The sequence below is a fragment of the Vitis vinifera genome, chromosome 10 (assembly GCF_030704535.1).
Source record: "Vitis vinifera cultivar Pinot Noir 40024 chromosome 10, ASM3070453v1".
Taxonomy (NCBI): domain Eukaryota; kingdom Viridiplantae; phylum Streptophyta; class Magnoliopsida; order Vitales; family Vitaceae; genus Vitis; species Vitis vinifera.
The window spans coordinates 9,525,402-9,540,965 of NC_081814.1; positions in this window are offsets into that span (position 1 = coordinate 9,525,402).

Genomic DNA, 15,564 nt, shown 5'->3' on the forward strand with positions numbered 1-15,564 from the left:
TAAATATATATAATCTTTATAACCAGAAGTTATGGGGTAAATTCATAACCAGAAGTTATGAAAAATATGTGCAATTCCTATAACCAGAAGTTATGGGGAAAAATTACAGAATTACAGATACATTAGCAGAAGTTATGTATATGATCGCTAATTATTTATTTTTAATTATATGGTACAAGTCAATGTTATACCAAACAATATTATATAGCCAGAAGCTATAAAATAAATAAATGTTCATAGCTTGAAGCTATGTACAAATTTACATAATGAAAGTTCACAACCCGAAGTTATGCACAAAGTTACATAAAATAATTCATAACTTGAAGCTATATATTACTTTGAACATTTTTGTTATGATAAAATAATCATATCCCAAAGCTATGAAAAAGAAATATATATATATATACATACATATATATATATATATATATATATATATATATATATATATATATATATATATATATATATATATATATATATATATATATATAATTTTAATTCTTATTTCATATTTATACATTTTTTCCATATTTATAATTGATAAATTTTAGGTCATTATATTTTTAGATATTGTTTACTTGAAATATTGTTAAAGCATTTTATTAATAGTTTATTATAATAATTGAAATATTTATCTTATTAATATTATATATAGCTTTCAGATAATGTCAAACCTTGCAAAGCTTGAATTTGTTGTCCTCGATATTTCAGGCAAGAACTACTTATCTTGGGTTCTGAATGCTGAAATTCATCTATATGCGATGAATCTTAGAAATACCATTAAAGAGTGAAATGACACATCCCTACAAGATCGGGCCAAGGCTTTGATATTCCTTCGCCATCACATTGATGAAAGATTAAAAGATGAATACCTTATAGTTAAAGATCCTTTCATTCTTTGGAAGAATCTAAGAGAATGATATGACCACCAAAATACCTTAATCCTTCCAAAGGCATACTATGATTGGATGCACTTGAGATTACAAGATTTCAAGTCTGTTAGTGACTACAACTTAGCCCAATTCAAAATTAGCTCACAATTAAAATTGTGTGGAGAAAAAGTCACTGAAAAATATATGCTTGAAAAAACATTCACGACTTTTCATGCCTCGAATGTGCTCCTGTAGCAGCAATATCGAGAGCGTCGTTTCACTAAATATTCAAAATTGATCTCATGTCTTTTTGTGGCTAAACAAAATAATGAGCTATTATTGAAAAACCATCAATCTCGTCCTATTGAGTCCATGTCATTGCCTGAAGCCAATGCCACATCTGTTCAAACCCTTGGACATGGACAAGGACGTGGCTATGGACGAGGTCAAGGACGTGGTTGCGGTCGCGGTCAAGGTCATGGTAAACACAATTCTTCTCATCGTAATGGTTCTCAAAGTAAAAAAGAACAACTCAAACCACCAGAAGTGGAATAATTCAGAGGCACAACCTGAAAAGGGGATAGAACCACAAAGTAAACATGCTCGTGGGAATAAGTGTCATAGATGTAGCATGAAAGGACATTGGTCACGTACTTGTCATACAAAACATTTTGTTGACCTTTATCAAGCCTCAATAAAAGCAAAAAGGAAATGAAGTTGAAATGAACTTCATTGATAGTGATGACCTAGTAGATCTAACCCATTTAGATGTTTTAAATTTCTTTGAGAATCCTAATAGGAAAATTGACCATCTAATTGGTGATGGAAATGTTTCTTATGATTAAATGTTATGTTCTTATTTAGTTCTTTGCAAATAGGTTTATTTTGTTATCATCTTTAAACACATTGTTTATTATTCATCTTTTATAGTTTATTTCACATTTTATTATTTCTTATTTAAATTATTCTCTTTATTTATACTTGAAAATACATGGATCTTTCTCATACCTTGATACATCATACGATATCCGATGTAGATGCATGTCTTGCAAATTGCGCCACAACACACACAATCCTTCGTGATAAAAAATATTTTTCCAACATATCGTTGGTTAAGTCTAATATTAATACAATATCAGGTCCTGTAAACTTGATTCAAGGCTCCGGAAGAGCAACTATTATTTTACTTAGAGGAACTAAAATCCACATTAATGATACCCTTTATTCTGCTAAATCTAAGCGAGATCTTCTTAGTTTCAAGGATATTCACAGAAATGGATATCACATTGAAACTATGAATGATGATAGTAATGAATGTCTTCTCATTACTTCAATTATTTTTGGGGAAAAACACATCTTGGAAAAGCTTCCTTGTTATTCTTGTGGGTTATATCAAACAATCATTAAACCCATTGAGTCATATGTTGTCATTAACTAAAAGTTTTGTGACTTAAAAACTTTTATGATATGGCATGAACATCTTGGTCATCCAAGATTATCCATGATGCGTCGTATCATCAACAATTCTTTAGGGCATCCCTTGAACAACCAAAAGATTCTAATGCCCAATGATTACAATTGTGTTGCTTGCTCACAAGGCAAATTAATTATTAAACCATCATTTACCAAGGTTGAATATGAATCACCAGCCTTTCTAGAACGTATTCAATGTGATATTTGTGGACCTATTAATTATTAAACCATCATTTACCAAGGTTGAATATGAATCACCAGCCTTTCTAAAATGTATTCAATGTGATATTTATGGACTTATTCATCCACCTAGTGGACCTTTTCGTTATTTTATGGTTTTAATTGATGCATCAACTCATTGGTCTCTTGTTTGTCTTATTCAACTAGAAATACTGCCTTCACTAGGTTACTTGCTCAAATAATTCGACTCAAGGCACAATTCCCTAATCATCCTATTAAGACAATTCATTTTGATAATGTTGGTGAATTTTCCTCTCAAACATTTCTTGATTATTGTATATCGGTTGGTATTGATGTTGAATATCTTGTTGCTCATATCCATACTCATAATGGATTAGCTGAATCTCTAATTAAACGTTTGCAAATGATTGCAAAACCATTACTCTTGAGAACAAAATTGTCCTTGTCTGCTTAGGGGCATGCTATTCTTCATGCTACCACTTTAATTCAAATTCGCCCTACAGCTAATCATGATTGCTCACCTTTACAACTCGTTTTAGGCTCCCAACCAAATGTTTCACATTTTCGTATTTTTAGTTGTGCTATCTATGTTCCCATAGCTCCACCTCAACGTTCCAAGTTAGAACGTCAATGTCGACTTGGTATATATGTTGGTTTTAATTCTTCCTCCATTATCTGTTATCTTGAACCAGTCACAGGTGATGTTTTTACTGCCCGCTTTGCAGATTATCATTTTGATGAAAATGTTTTCCCACCATTAGGGGGAGACAAGTCAAAAGAATAGCAAGACATTACATGGTATGTACCCTCCTTGTCTCATATTGATCCTTGCACAAGACAATGTGAGTTAGAAGTTCAAAGGATTGTTCATTTGCAAGGACTTGCAAATCAATTACCTGATGTTTTAACATATATAAAGAAAGTAACAAAGTCACACATGCCAATTGTGAATGCCCCAGCACATATTGATGTCCCTGAAGGACAATTGGAGAATGTCATAGCAAATGAATCTAAGACACGCCTGAAGCATGGTAGACCTATTGGCTTAAAGGATTTAATTCCTAGAAAAACAAATGAACAACATATGAAAAACTTAGTACTCTTGAAGAGTTCACAAATATGAAAGGGTCAAATGATGAAACCCAACTTGACAAACTGTTAGCTCCTAAAAATGCACAAATTGATCAAATACTGGTATCTAGAACTAAAGATATCTCAATAAGTCACACGGGAAAAACAAAGGACCGTAGCAATATTATCATACATAATATATTCGCATTCCAAGTGACTATGGACATCATGAGAAATTATGAATATCAAGAACCACAAACTGTGAATGAATGTCGAAAAATGAATGATTGGCCAAAATGGAAAAAAACAATCCAAACAAAGCTAAACTCGTTAATAAAACGAGAAGTATTTGGACCTATAGTTCAAACACTTGGAAACATAAAGCCTGTTGGATATAAATAGGTCTTTGTGAAAAAAACAAAATGAGAATGATGAAATCATAAAATATAAAGCACGACTTGTTACTCAAGGTTTCTCTCAAAGACCTGGTATAGACTATGAGGAAACTTATTCCCCTGTAATTGATGCAATCATACTTCAATACTTGATAAGTTTAACAGTCTCTGAATGACTAGATATGCGTCTTATGGATATTGTTACAACCTATTTATATAGGTCTATAGTTACTGACATATATATGAAAATCCTTGAAATATTCAAATTGCTTGAAACAACTAATCCAAAACCTCGAAACATGTATTCAATCAAACTACAAAAATCTTTGTACGGATTAAAGCAATCCGGACGTATGTTATATAATCGTTTGAGTGAGTATTTGTTAAAAAAAAATATATGTGAATTATTCAATTTGCCCATGTGTTTTTATCAAGAAATCAAATTTTGGGCTTACAATAATTGCAGTGTATGTGGATGATTTAAACCTTATAGGAACTCCTGAAGATATCATAAAAGCAGCCAATTATTTAAAGAAGGAATTTGAAATGAAAGACTTGGGGAAAATAAGATATTGCCTCGGCCTGCAAATCAAGCATTGTTCAAATGGCATATTAGTCCATCAATAAACATATATAGAGAAAGTATTAAAATGATTTTATATGGACAAACCACATTCAGTCAATTTCCTTATGATTGTTCGTTCACTTGAAGTGAACAAAGACTCATTTCGTCCTAAAGAAGAAAATGAAGAATTGTTTGGTTCAAAAGTATCATATCTCAGTGCAATTAGTGCACTAATGTATCTTGCAAATTGTACTAGACCAGACATAGCATTCTCTGTCAACTTACTAGTAAGATACAATTCTGCCCCAACTAAAAGGCATTGGAATGGGATTAAACATATATTGTGATACCTTCATGGAACAAGTGACATGGGTTTATATTATTCAAAGGAATCAAAATCACAATTGATTGGGTATGCAGAAGCAGAATATCTTTCAGATCCTCATAAAGCTCGATCTCAAAAGGGATATGTCTTTACTTATGGTGAAACGACAATATCTTAGAGATCAGTCAAGCAAACAATGGTAGCCACATCTTCAAATCATTCAGAAATTCTTGCAATTCATGAAGCAAGTCTGTAGACCCTCAATTTTGTCCCTTTAGCACATGTCTTTAAAATTCGTTTTCAATGCTCCACAATAGTTCCTTGGTGGCCCATGGCTACTCATACCACTTACCTTTTTCTGAGTCACCTCGGAGACTTTGGTTGAGGGATTATTTGATCCCTTATTGTGACCCTTGGCAGCCCTAATTTAGACTTAGGCTTTTCATTCATTTTTAGGATAGCTTTTAGGGTAGCTCATTTAGGCACCCTAGGCCCATTTAGACACCCTAAGCCCACTTAGGCACCCTAGGTCACCTTTAGATGTTTTTGTATGACTTGCATGTTTGCATGGCTCGTAGGGCCCATTTTTTGTTAATTTGTTTATTTTTATTTTATTTTATTTTATTTTCCTCTTTATATTATTTTCCTTAACTTATTTATTTATTTATTATTTTTACCATTTTCTAATTTATTTACTTATTTATCTATTAATGCAATTATTTAACTTCTAAAAAATTTCATGTTTTTGTAAGGAAACTTACCATTGGAGTTTAAGGAAGGTGGAACTCTCCTTGGAAGGTTTTGGAGAGGAATTTGAAATTGGGAAGATTGCTTTTGAAGGAGAAGGCTAAAAAAAAAAAGAAGGAAACAAAATATTCTGCAAGAAGGGGCTGCCATATAAAAAAAGGAGAGAGGAGATTCCTTTGGTGGGGGAAGCACGCATTGGAGGAAACGGTTGAAGAGGAGAAGAAGAAGGAAGCACAAAAAAAAGACCAGTGGAGATTTTCTGAGGATAGAAACCAGTGCAGATTTTTTATTTATCAGAAGTAAGCATTCCCAGGTATGTCTACTGTAGATTCCTTCTTCATTCCCATTATCCTTTTGTTATGTATTAATCTTTGCCATATTTTGAGTCTTGCTTGGATGCTAGGGGGGGAATGACAGAATTCACATGTTTGTCTACATTGATACTTGCTTCTATAGATGTTGTTGATTCATCCCTTAGGAGTTCTCTAATTTTGAATTAGGGCTGCAAGGTTCCATTTTTTTATTATTATTTCCCGTGCATTACATGAGAACTGTGGTTGTATTCGTTTGTTGGAATCTGCTCGTACTTATCCCATCATTCCACACCCATCGAACCTAACATGAAATGGGTTTTCCTTTAATGGATCACTTATTTGTTCATCCCTTTTTTTATCAAACTCTATTTTGGCGGGGCTGTTTTTCTATAGTTGAGCATGCTTCAAATTGCTCTGTTTTGCTTCCCGGGCGTGTCATCCTATATTTATGAATGAATAAGGTATAGATTTGTGGGCTTATGAGCCGTAAAGGTGATCTCAGTGGGGTTGAGATTCTGGGTCCACAAAAATAAAATAGAATAGCAGAAGAGAAAAATCCGTAAGAGAGTTGGGAAGTTCAGAGTAGTGCAAATCCTCGTGGGCATATTTGGTTCAGAAATATCAGAAAAGTTAGAAGGATGAGAAAAACAAGAAAGATTGGTTGCCTTTGAACTTTTGATTGCTTAAAGATGTTTGACAATGACCACTGCAAACAACCTGTTACTTTAATGATTATGATATTTGAATGTCAGTGTGAAGATGTGATTGGGGTGAAAGTATTGAAATAAGAGCTCAGGAGAAGATCATTGACTGTTGAGTCTGATATGGAATACAATTGGAATGCCAACATTGAGATATTTGGAAGAAGAGGTCCTGCTCCAGTTGATGTTATTCCCCAGGGTTCACATGGTTTGAGTTCCTCTGTTTACCGATCGAATCTTTCTGGTGTAGATGAAACTAGAAAGAGATCAGGTGTTTATTGTTCAGCCAAGAACATCTAAACAGGAGTGTCCTATTGAGCCCCAGTATACTGAAGATCAAGAGTGGTTCCAGTGATATTTGGAAATCCCATGAGGCTGCAAACTTCCTTGATGAAATGGTCCTTAGGGGGGTCTCCCCAAACCGACCAACTTGGGGCCTTCAGGTTAAAATTCATAATACAGTGGTCCAAGGGCTTTGTACTGAGCATCCAAATCGAGCTTTTCAGTTATATCTAAACATGAGGACGAGGGGCATTTCAATTGATGCCGAAACTTTTGATTCTCTTATGAATTATTTCTGTAACAAAGGTAATCTGCCCAAAACTGATCATCTTGTTGATGTGATGGTGCTTGTGATCGTGGATTTCACCAGTTTTGTCTGGAACCGCCATTGTTAAAAGAAGAAATTCCTCCTAATGACGAGGGTTGGCTGTACCCTGCATGTGATTGCGAAGTTGACTGCATGGACCTGCTTAGATGACTCTCAAAGAACAAAACTTTCTGTAGTTGATAGCTGAGAGGAGGTTTTATTTTTTGAGGCAGCTGCAGTTGGGAATAACTAGAATTCAACTCTAGATTTTCATTAGATGATCCTGAGGATAATGATTACGACCCGATTGTCCAGCGATTGATGAGAAGGATCAGGGATATGAGTCAATCTGACGAATTTGATGAATCTGAGGAATCTGATTTCACTTCTGCATCTAATGATATGGTGGCTTCACCGAATAATGAGCAGTGTATGGGGCCTCCTCCTGATGATTCAGAGGATAGTGATCATAATCCTAATGCTCCAGAAATTGATGAACAGGTTGATCGGGAGAGTTCAAGTTCTGATTTTACATCTCACTCCGGGGATTTTACTGCCACTTTAGATCGTAGAAACTTCTCTGACAACGAGGATGGTCTTGATGGGCAAAGAAGATTCAGTAGGAAGAAGAAAGATACTTTAAAGGATGCATTTATTGAGGTTATGAAGTCTGGGGATTTGGTTTCCACCTGGTCATTTTGACCATTCCACCAATTTAACTATCCAGTCAACCTTGTTGTCCAAAAAAAAATAAAATTGCTCCTGCACTGATTGCTAGAAACTCAACCATGCTCAAGCCTTCGACCCAGGGTGTTGTATCTGCTCTTCATATGGCTCCACTGGTGAAGGTGCTGGTATTGCAATTCCAAAGAATTCAGGCGTGTTCTCAATCAGAATCGTCATACCTGGGAACATCTAGAATCATGCTTGCTGATGAAGATAGTGACTCTTGTCAAAAAACCTCATGATCATGTCTGTCACAGTGGGCCACCCCACAGGTTTCCTCTGAGCAATATGATCAGAAGACAAGAAAATTTAGAATTAATGAGTAAAGTTGAAAGCATAGGACCTGTAAATTATGGGTCGCACATGTTTGACTGGAAGGATATTTTGTCTCCTATTTATCTGGATGGAAATATTCTTAAGGGAAGGAATCTACGCTTGGGGATTTCAGCTGAGTGATAAATATACCATGCTGAAAATAAGTGTGGTCCTTTCACTTTGCTATCTATGCTAAATACATGACAAGCTGATAGGCATGAAACTAACTCCTTATCTGATAGCAAGAACAATGAGACCGAAAAGCTCAGAGACTGTATAAACTAGAAGCCGCTAATCAGACTTTCAACATGTGCTCAGATAGACTTTTGACATATGCACTGATGGGATAATGTCTGAAATCATAGGCTGTGGGAAGAACTTTGCTGCCCTTGGAGATGGAACACCACTCTCAAACCAGACATGTCTTATAAATGAAACTTCTAAAGAGTCTTCAGCAAGAATCGAATCTGTAGGAGATGTAGAAAACTTTCAGTGCGCGTAATACTGCTCTACCTGGAGAAAGAGAAAACGTTAGTCTGGTTATCCTAAGATCATGCATCAAGGTTTTGCCGAAATCTGGAGAAGTCATTATCACCATGATTTAGGGATGCAGCATACAGAGATCTTGACCTCAACTTATCACTCAATCGGCAAGAGATTGTAAGCTCCTTTGATAACTGATCAATGGCTGTTTCAGGCGCCAAGTATGTAACTAATGATTATGCATCAGCGACAGAATCGACTTCATAGGCTATCTGAGGATATTATTCTCTGATTTGTCTCCTTTCACAGAGTGCCCACCTGCTCATCCCCTGATCACGTGTTCAAGTGTCGGAGTAGTTCTAATATGTTCTGGCCTTTAGATGATGTTGAATCTACAAATATGTCTACTGCAGAAAAGGAGTCTGAACCTACAGACTCTTCTGGTGAAGTGATTCTTGATCTTGGCCCTCCTTGGAAGCCTATTGTGTGGTCAGATCTTCTTGATACTGTACGTACCATGTTGCCATCAAAAGCCTGGAATAGCCTTTCTCCTGATCTCTATGCTAGTTTCTGGGGTCTCACACTCTATGATCTTTATGTTCCTAGACATCTTTATGAGTCTGAAATTGCCAAGCAGCATTCTGCTCTTAAAGCTCTAGAAGAGCTTTCTGATAATTCAAATTCTGCAATTACCAAAAGAAAGAAAGACAAGGAAAGAATTCAAGAATCTCTAGATCGTTTAACTAGTGAACTCCAGAAGCATGAGGAGAATGTAGCATCTGTCCATAGACGGCTTGCCCGTAAAAAGGACAAGTGGTTGAGTTCCTGTCTTGATACTTTGAAGATTAACATGGAGTTCCTTCAGCGCTGTATCTTTCCTCGCTGTACTTTCAGTATGCCCGATGCTGTGTATTGTGCTATGTTCGTACACACTCTTCATTCCCTTGGAACACCATTCTTTAACACAGTCAACCCCATCGATGTTCTGATATGTAAAACCTTGCAACCTATGATATGCTGCTGTACTGAATATGAAGCTGGTAGACTTGGGAAGGTTTCTGTATGAGGCTATGAAGATTGCTTACTATTGGAAGAGTGATGAATCAATATATGAACGGGAGTGTGGGAACATGCCAGGCTTTGCTGTCTATTATAGATATCCTAACAGTCAGTGTGTCACATATGGCCAGTTTATTAAGGTACACTGGAAATGGAGTCAAAGAATCACACGGTTATTGATTCAGTGCTTGGAATCAACCGAGTACATGGAAATTCGAAATGCTCTTATAATGTTAACTAAAATTTCTAGTGTCTTCCCTGTTACACGAAAGAGTGGAATTAACCTTGAAAAACAGGTAGCTAAAATTAAAAGTGATGAAAGAGAGGATCTCAAGGTGTTGGCTACAGGTGTTGCTGCAGCTTTAACTGCGAGGAAGCCTTCATGGGTTACAGACAAAGAATTTGGCATGGGCTATCTTGAACTGAAGCCTACACCATCGCTTGCTTCAAAGTCTTTAGCTGGTAGTTTGGTAGCTGTCCCAAATGGCTCTGGCCTGAACATTTTTCAGAATGAATCATCTGGAGGAAGAACAGTTGCATCTGGAACCCAACATTTAGATGCTGGGAATTCAGTCAAGGAGCAGGTGTAAAGAAGGCTTGAGATGACTGCCTAGAATCTACAGAATTTGCACTCTCAGTTGCAAGAGGAATAGAAAGTTCTACCTTTAGATCTGGAATTGGTCTCCAAAAATCGAAACAGGTGGTGATGTCCAAACACGGTTCAGAAAATAAAGCGGGGTAATTAAAGAATTCTAATATAAAATTACAGCTGGAGAATTCTGATTTGCAAGTTTTGTTCTGAGGTAGAAGAAATAAAGAAACTGAACCATAGTTTGAGACACGGAAAATGGAGTTTTGTCAAAGAAAGTGGGCAACTTCAAGCAGATCAATGTGTTGATGTGAATAGACAACTCCCTGCACCATAAACTTGAGGAGGAAGTCAGGCTGCCAATAGATGAATATGAAGGTACAGAAAGGCTTGAGGAAAAGGAAATCGTCTTCATTTTCGACCAGGACCTATGATCACCCTCCAAAGCTGAAACCAATTGGGGAATTGATGCCAAAACTCTTGGAAGTAAATCTGAATGTAGGGGGATTTCAAGGAATCAGAAAAGGCCTGAGAATGCAGTGATGTAAGGTACTTAAAAGCATGCAAGAGAGTAAAAAAAGGGAATTTAAAGAGAATAACAGCAGCACCTGCAATCACCAGCAATGCAAACTTAGTTGAACTCCCAAGCTCCAGTTCATCATGGCTACTTTGCTACACACGCCCTCTCCTCTATTCACTTCTGTGATTGGGAACTTACTGTTTTAAATTGAATTTTTGAACCATTGTTCATCTAAACATTCCCAGCTTTGAAAAATCCATCTTAGGAGCATCTAGGTGTAAAATCCCAATTTTAACATGCTATTTGCTGCCATTTTCCTCCGGGCATGCACTTTCACTATTTTCTTTTATTTTCAACTATTTTCGTGATTTTCTCGATTTTCTCAAGCATGAATAAACTTCATAATTCCAAATCATGGAATTTATGGAATCAACTCATGCGAAATTAATTAGGGCTTTGGTGGGGGCCCGACATTCATGACACTCACTTTAATACTGTTTGCTTGATATGATGATTTTTTATTCTTCTTGATGAAATACTTGAATTCACTTTATATCTATTGTTGAGATACCCCTGTTCCCATAGACGTGTGGATGCCCGCTAATCAGGTACGCTCTCTTTACCTCCCAACTCTAAAATTCTATGAATATGTATGTTATCATGAACCATGACCATGTTTGATGTCATAATTGATTGTCTTGATGCTTATTTGATCATCTTTGATAAAATACATATAATGTGTCACATTTCCAAACTAAACATTGATGTTTTATAATAGCACCTAGGAAGCGGTTCAGGTACGCACCCTAACTCTCCTTTATTGTGATTTGATCTTGTTTAGCATGCAAATTTTTTTGAAATCACGTAGCCTACTTAGGTATCCATAATTAACCGATTAATTGCCATATTCCCCTTAACTTAATTAGTAGAGACCTTTTTAGGGCTTAGAAGGGTGCTACCTCTTAGAGGTACCTTCCCAATAAGTAACCTGATCCCCGGACCAAGACTTGGGTTTTCAAATACACGCTTTTCCAAAAATTATGGAGTCATTTTTTTAGGGTTTTATTTCTTGTTTTATTTTCCCTTCAAAAATAAAAATAAAATAAGTGGCGACTCCAACTTTTTTTCAAAAAATCAATTTTTCACAAATAAATAAAAAGCGAGTCTCGCCGATCGAGTGGGGACGCACGTGAAAAATGCGGGTCCACAAAGTCGTGAATGTGTATGGCTAAGGTCGATGATCTAACATATACAAGAAACATGTGGACTACCTTCCATCAGAGGCAGTGCAATCATGTTACATGAAGATAATGTTGGTTATATTGCACAAATTAAAGGAGGATTCATAAAAGGTGACAAAACTAAGCATATCTCCCCTAAATTCTTCTATACTCATGAGCTCCAAAAGAAATGTGAGATTGATGTTCAACAAATTCGATCATGCAATAATCTAGTAGATCTATTCACAAAGGCGTTACTTTTTACCACATTGAAAAAGTTAAGGTATGACATTGGAATGCGAAGATTGAGATATCTACCATTTGAAATGTTGAAGAAATTATAATCATGTTTACATGAGGGAGAGAACGCTAATATAGATATATTGCACTCTTTTTTCCTTCGTCCAGGTTTTGTCCCACTGGGTTTTACTGGCAAGGTTTTTAATGAGGCGGTTACCATATTCTTATGATCATCCAAGGGGGAGTGTTAGAAAATATGAGAATTTATCGAATTATGGGAACTTGTGGATGATCATCCATATTGATGTATATGTATTTGTGACTCCTTATAAAAGGAAGATACCTCTAATGAAAATCTATTATATTCTCTTTCTACATTTTAATTTATCTTTCTTGTTTTCTTCTCCTTTCACTTTATAATTTTACAACAATATGATTTTTATCAATGATGATGAATATTTATATACAAATATAATTGAGTTATATTATAATTCAAGCTCTATCTCCTACTCTAATTCAAACTAATAGTAGACTTTTACTCTAATTCAAACTTTATATTCTAGTTTAATTCAAACTAATAATAAATAGATAAATACTAATAGTTAAATTTAGGATAAAAATCTAAATTATTTATTTTCTCTATTATGCCTCGCAAGATGGAGCTCTAAAATGAGAGTCCAATCTTGGTCTTTGGAGAAAGAAAATGGACTATGTACTATTGAGTATTCGGTTAAGAATAAACATCTAAATAAATGTATTCAATTAAGAATAAACATCTAAATCATTTCTCTATTATGCCCCGCAAGATGGAGCTCCAGAATGAGAGTACAATCTTAGTCTTTAGAGAAAGAAAATAGACTATGTAGTATTCAGTATTCAGTATTCAGTATTCAGTTTCCGTGGAGGACGGTCTCCCTAATTCTATAGAGTGCAATCTCCTTGATTCGATGAAAAATGGTCTCCCTGAGTTTTTGTGGAGGGTGATCTCCCTAATTCTATGCAGGGCAGTCTCCTTGATTCTATTATAAGAGTGATCTCCCTGGGTTTGTGAAGAATGGTCTCCTTAGGTCCAAGAGTCGAGTGGATTTGACTTGGTCGCTGAAAGATTTGGTAAGAGTAGTGGGATCTTCCTAAGTTGGATTTCCAAAAACTTTGAGGAATTTGTAAAAAGAAAGTTTGTTGAAGGAAGAGTAGGATTATGAGCCTTATTTGGCATCAAACTAGATAATGTTTTAGAAGCTAATGTAGTAGACGACATAGGAAATAAAGGAGAAGGCAGAGTATAAGGTAGGTCTTAAGTAGAGGTAGAGGAACATGAGCATGTTTGTTTTCTCAAGACATGTACAAAAAAACAATCAAATATTTTAAAGAAAGAGATATAGGTAGAGTTGAAGGTAATAAAGAAGTATATGTTAAATTAAGGGAACCAATACTGGTAGGAAGCAAAGGAGAAGAAAATTCTCATAGGTTTGAACTATGAAAATTTGGAAATTTTGGGTTGTATAGAGGTATTGAAACCAAGATATTGACACTATATAGGCATAGAAAGGTCACTACCATTTGCAGTAATTTGCGGTAAGAGTAGGGGAAGGTTGTACGCCTTCCACCCTACATTTTCTCCAAATCTTGCTCCAAGAGACTAGATTTAGGATTTCTTATACCATATAGAGAAAGAAAATATGGCATATGATTTTCATCAATGATGATGAATATTTATATACAAATACAATTGAGTTCTATTATTATTCAAACTCTATCTCTTACTCTAATTCAAACTAATAGTAGATTTTTACTCTAATTCAAACTTTATATTCTACTCTAGTTCAAACTAATAATAAATAGATAAATATTAATAGTTAAATTAAAGATAAATATCTAAATTATTTATTTTCTCTATTATCTGTTTTGTCTTGTACCTAGTGGAATGGGTTTGGAATTAAAATAAATGGGCTACATATGGGTTTGGAACATTTTTTAAACCTAGCGCAAGCTTGGGCATGATCTTGTCCCGTCCCAACTCACCATGATTATATATAAATTAGCTTTTAAAAATAATTTAATTTAAATTTTTTATTTTCTTATTTTTAATATTTATAAAATAATAATAAAAATACTTTTCAAAAAACAAGGTATAAAAAATTATAATATTTTAATTATTTATAAATTATATTTATTTTTAATGTAATTTAAAAAGTTAAAAATTAATTTTTTTTAAAAAAAAAAGTTTTAGAAAACTTAATTAAATAAATAAATTAGGTAAGGTGGGGCAAGTATGGGAAATTCACATTTCTATCTTGCCCCATTTAATTTTTTATTATGTCACGATGGGAATTATTTTGAATAAATAAGATGAGATTGGGATGTGGTGACCTATCCCAAATCTGTCTCATTTTCATCTCTATCCTTAAATAATATGCATACTAGGAAAAGTTAAACACCTTTGTTGGAACAAGTCTGGTGATTCAAATTGCCTAATAATGAGTGGAGAAATATCAAATGCTCCATGAATCAATAACTCAAGCAAAAATATGGCTACAAGTTACAAAAGAATTACAAAAGAATTTTGGTTAATGTTAAAGTTAGTTGTTTTCTCGTTCAGATATGAAATATGGAAAGGTGAACCATGATCATTAACTTTGATTTTCACATGAAAATTTAGAAATTTGAAAAATATGAATAATAAAATAATATGATAATGGAATAACATTTATAAAATAAATCAATATTTTATTTAGTAAGAATATAAAAAAACTTATGTCCTAAATCTCTAAATTTATTCATTATGTAAATTTGATCTTATTGAGTATTTATTATATATTAATATTATTTTGTGTTTAAAACATCTATAAATAATTAAAATCAATAAATATGAAGGGATGAAGTAATGAAAAAAAAAAAGTTGAAATTAAAATGATTTTATGAAATTAACACATTAGGGAAAAAAAAATGGAGGTAGTGGGGAGGAGAGAAAAAGAAAAAGAAAAATTATATGGTATGGTTGATTGTAAAAAATGAATAAATAAACAAAAAAAAAAAACATGACAGAGGTATTCTACTTGTCATATCAAAATAAAATTAAAAACAAAAAAAAAAAATTGTGGTAGTTGGACCCACCATGAGTGAAGGGTTATAGGGTAGTTCTGAAATTTTGATTAT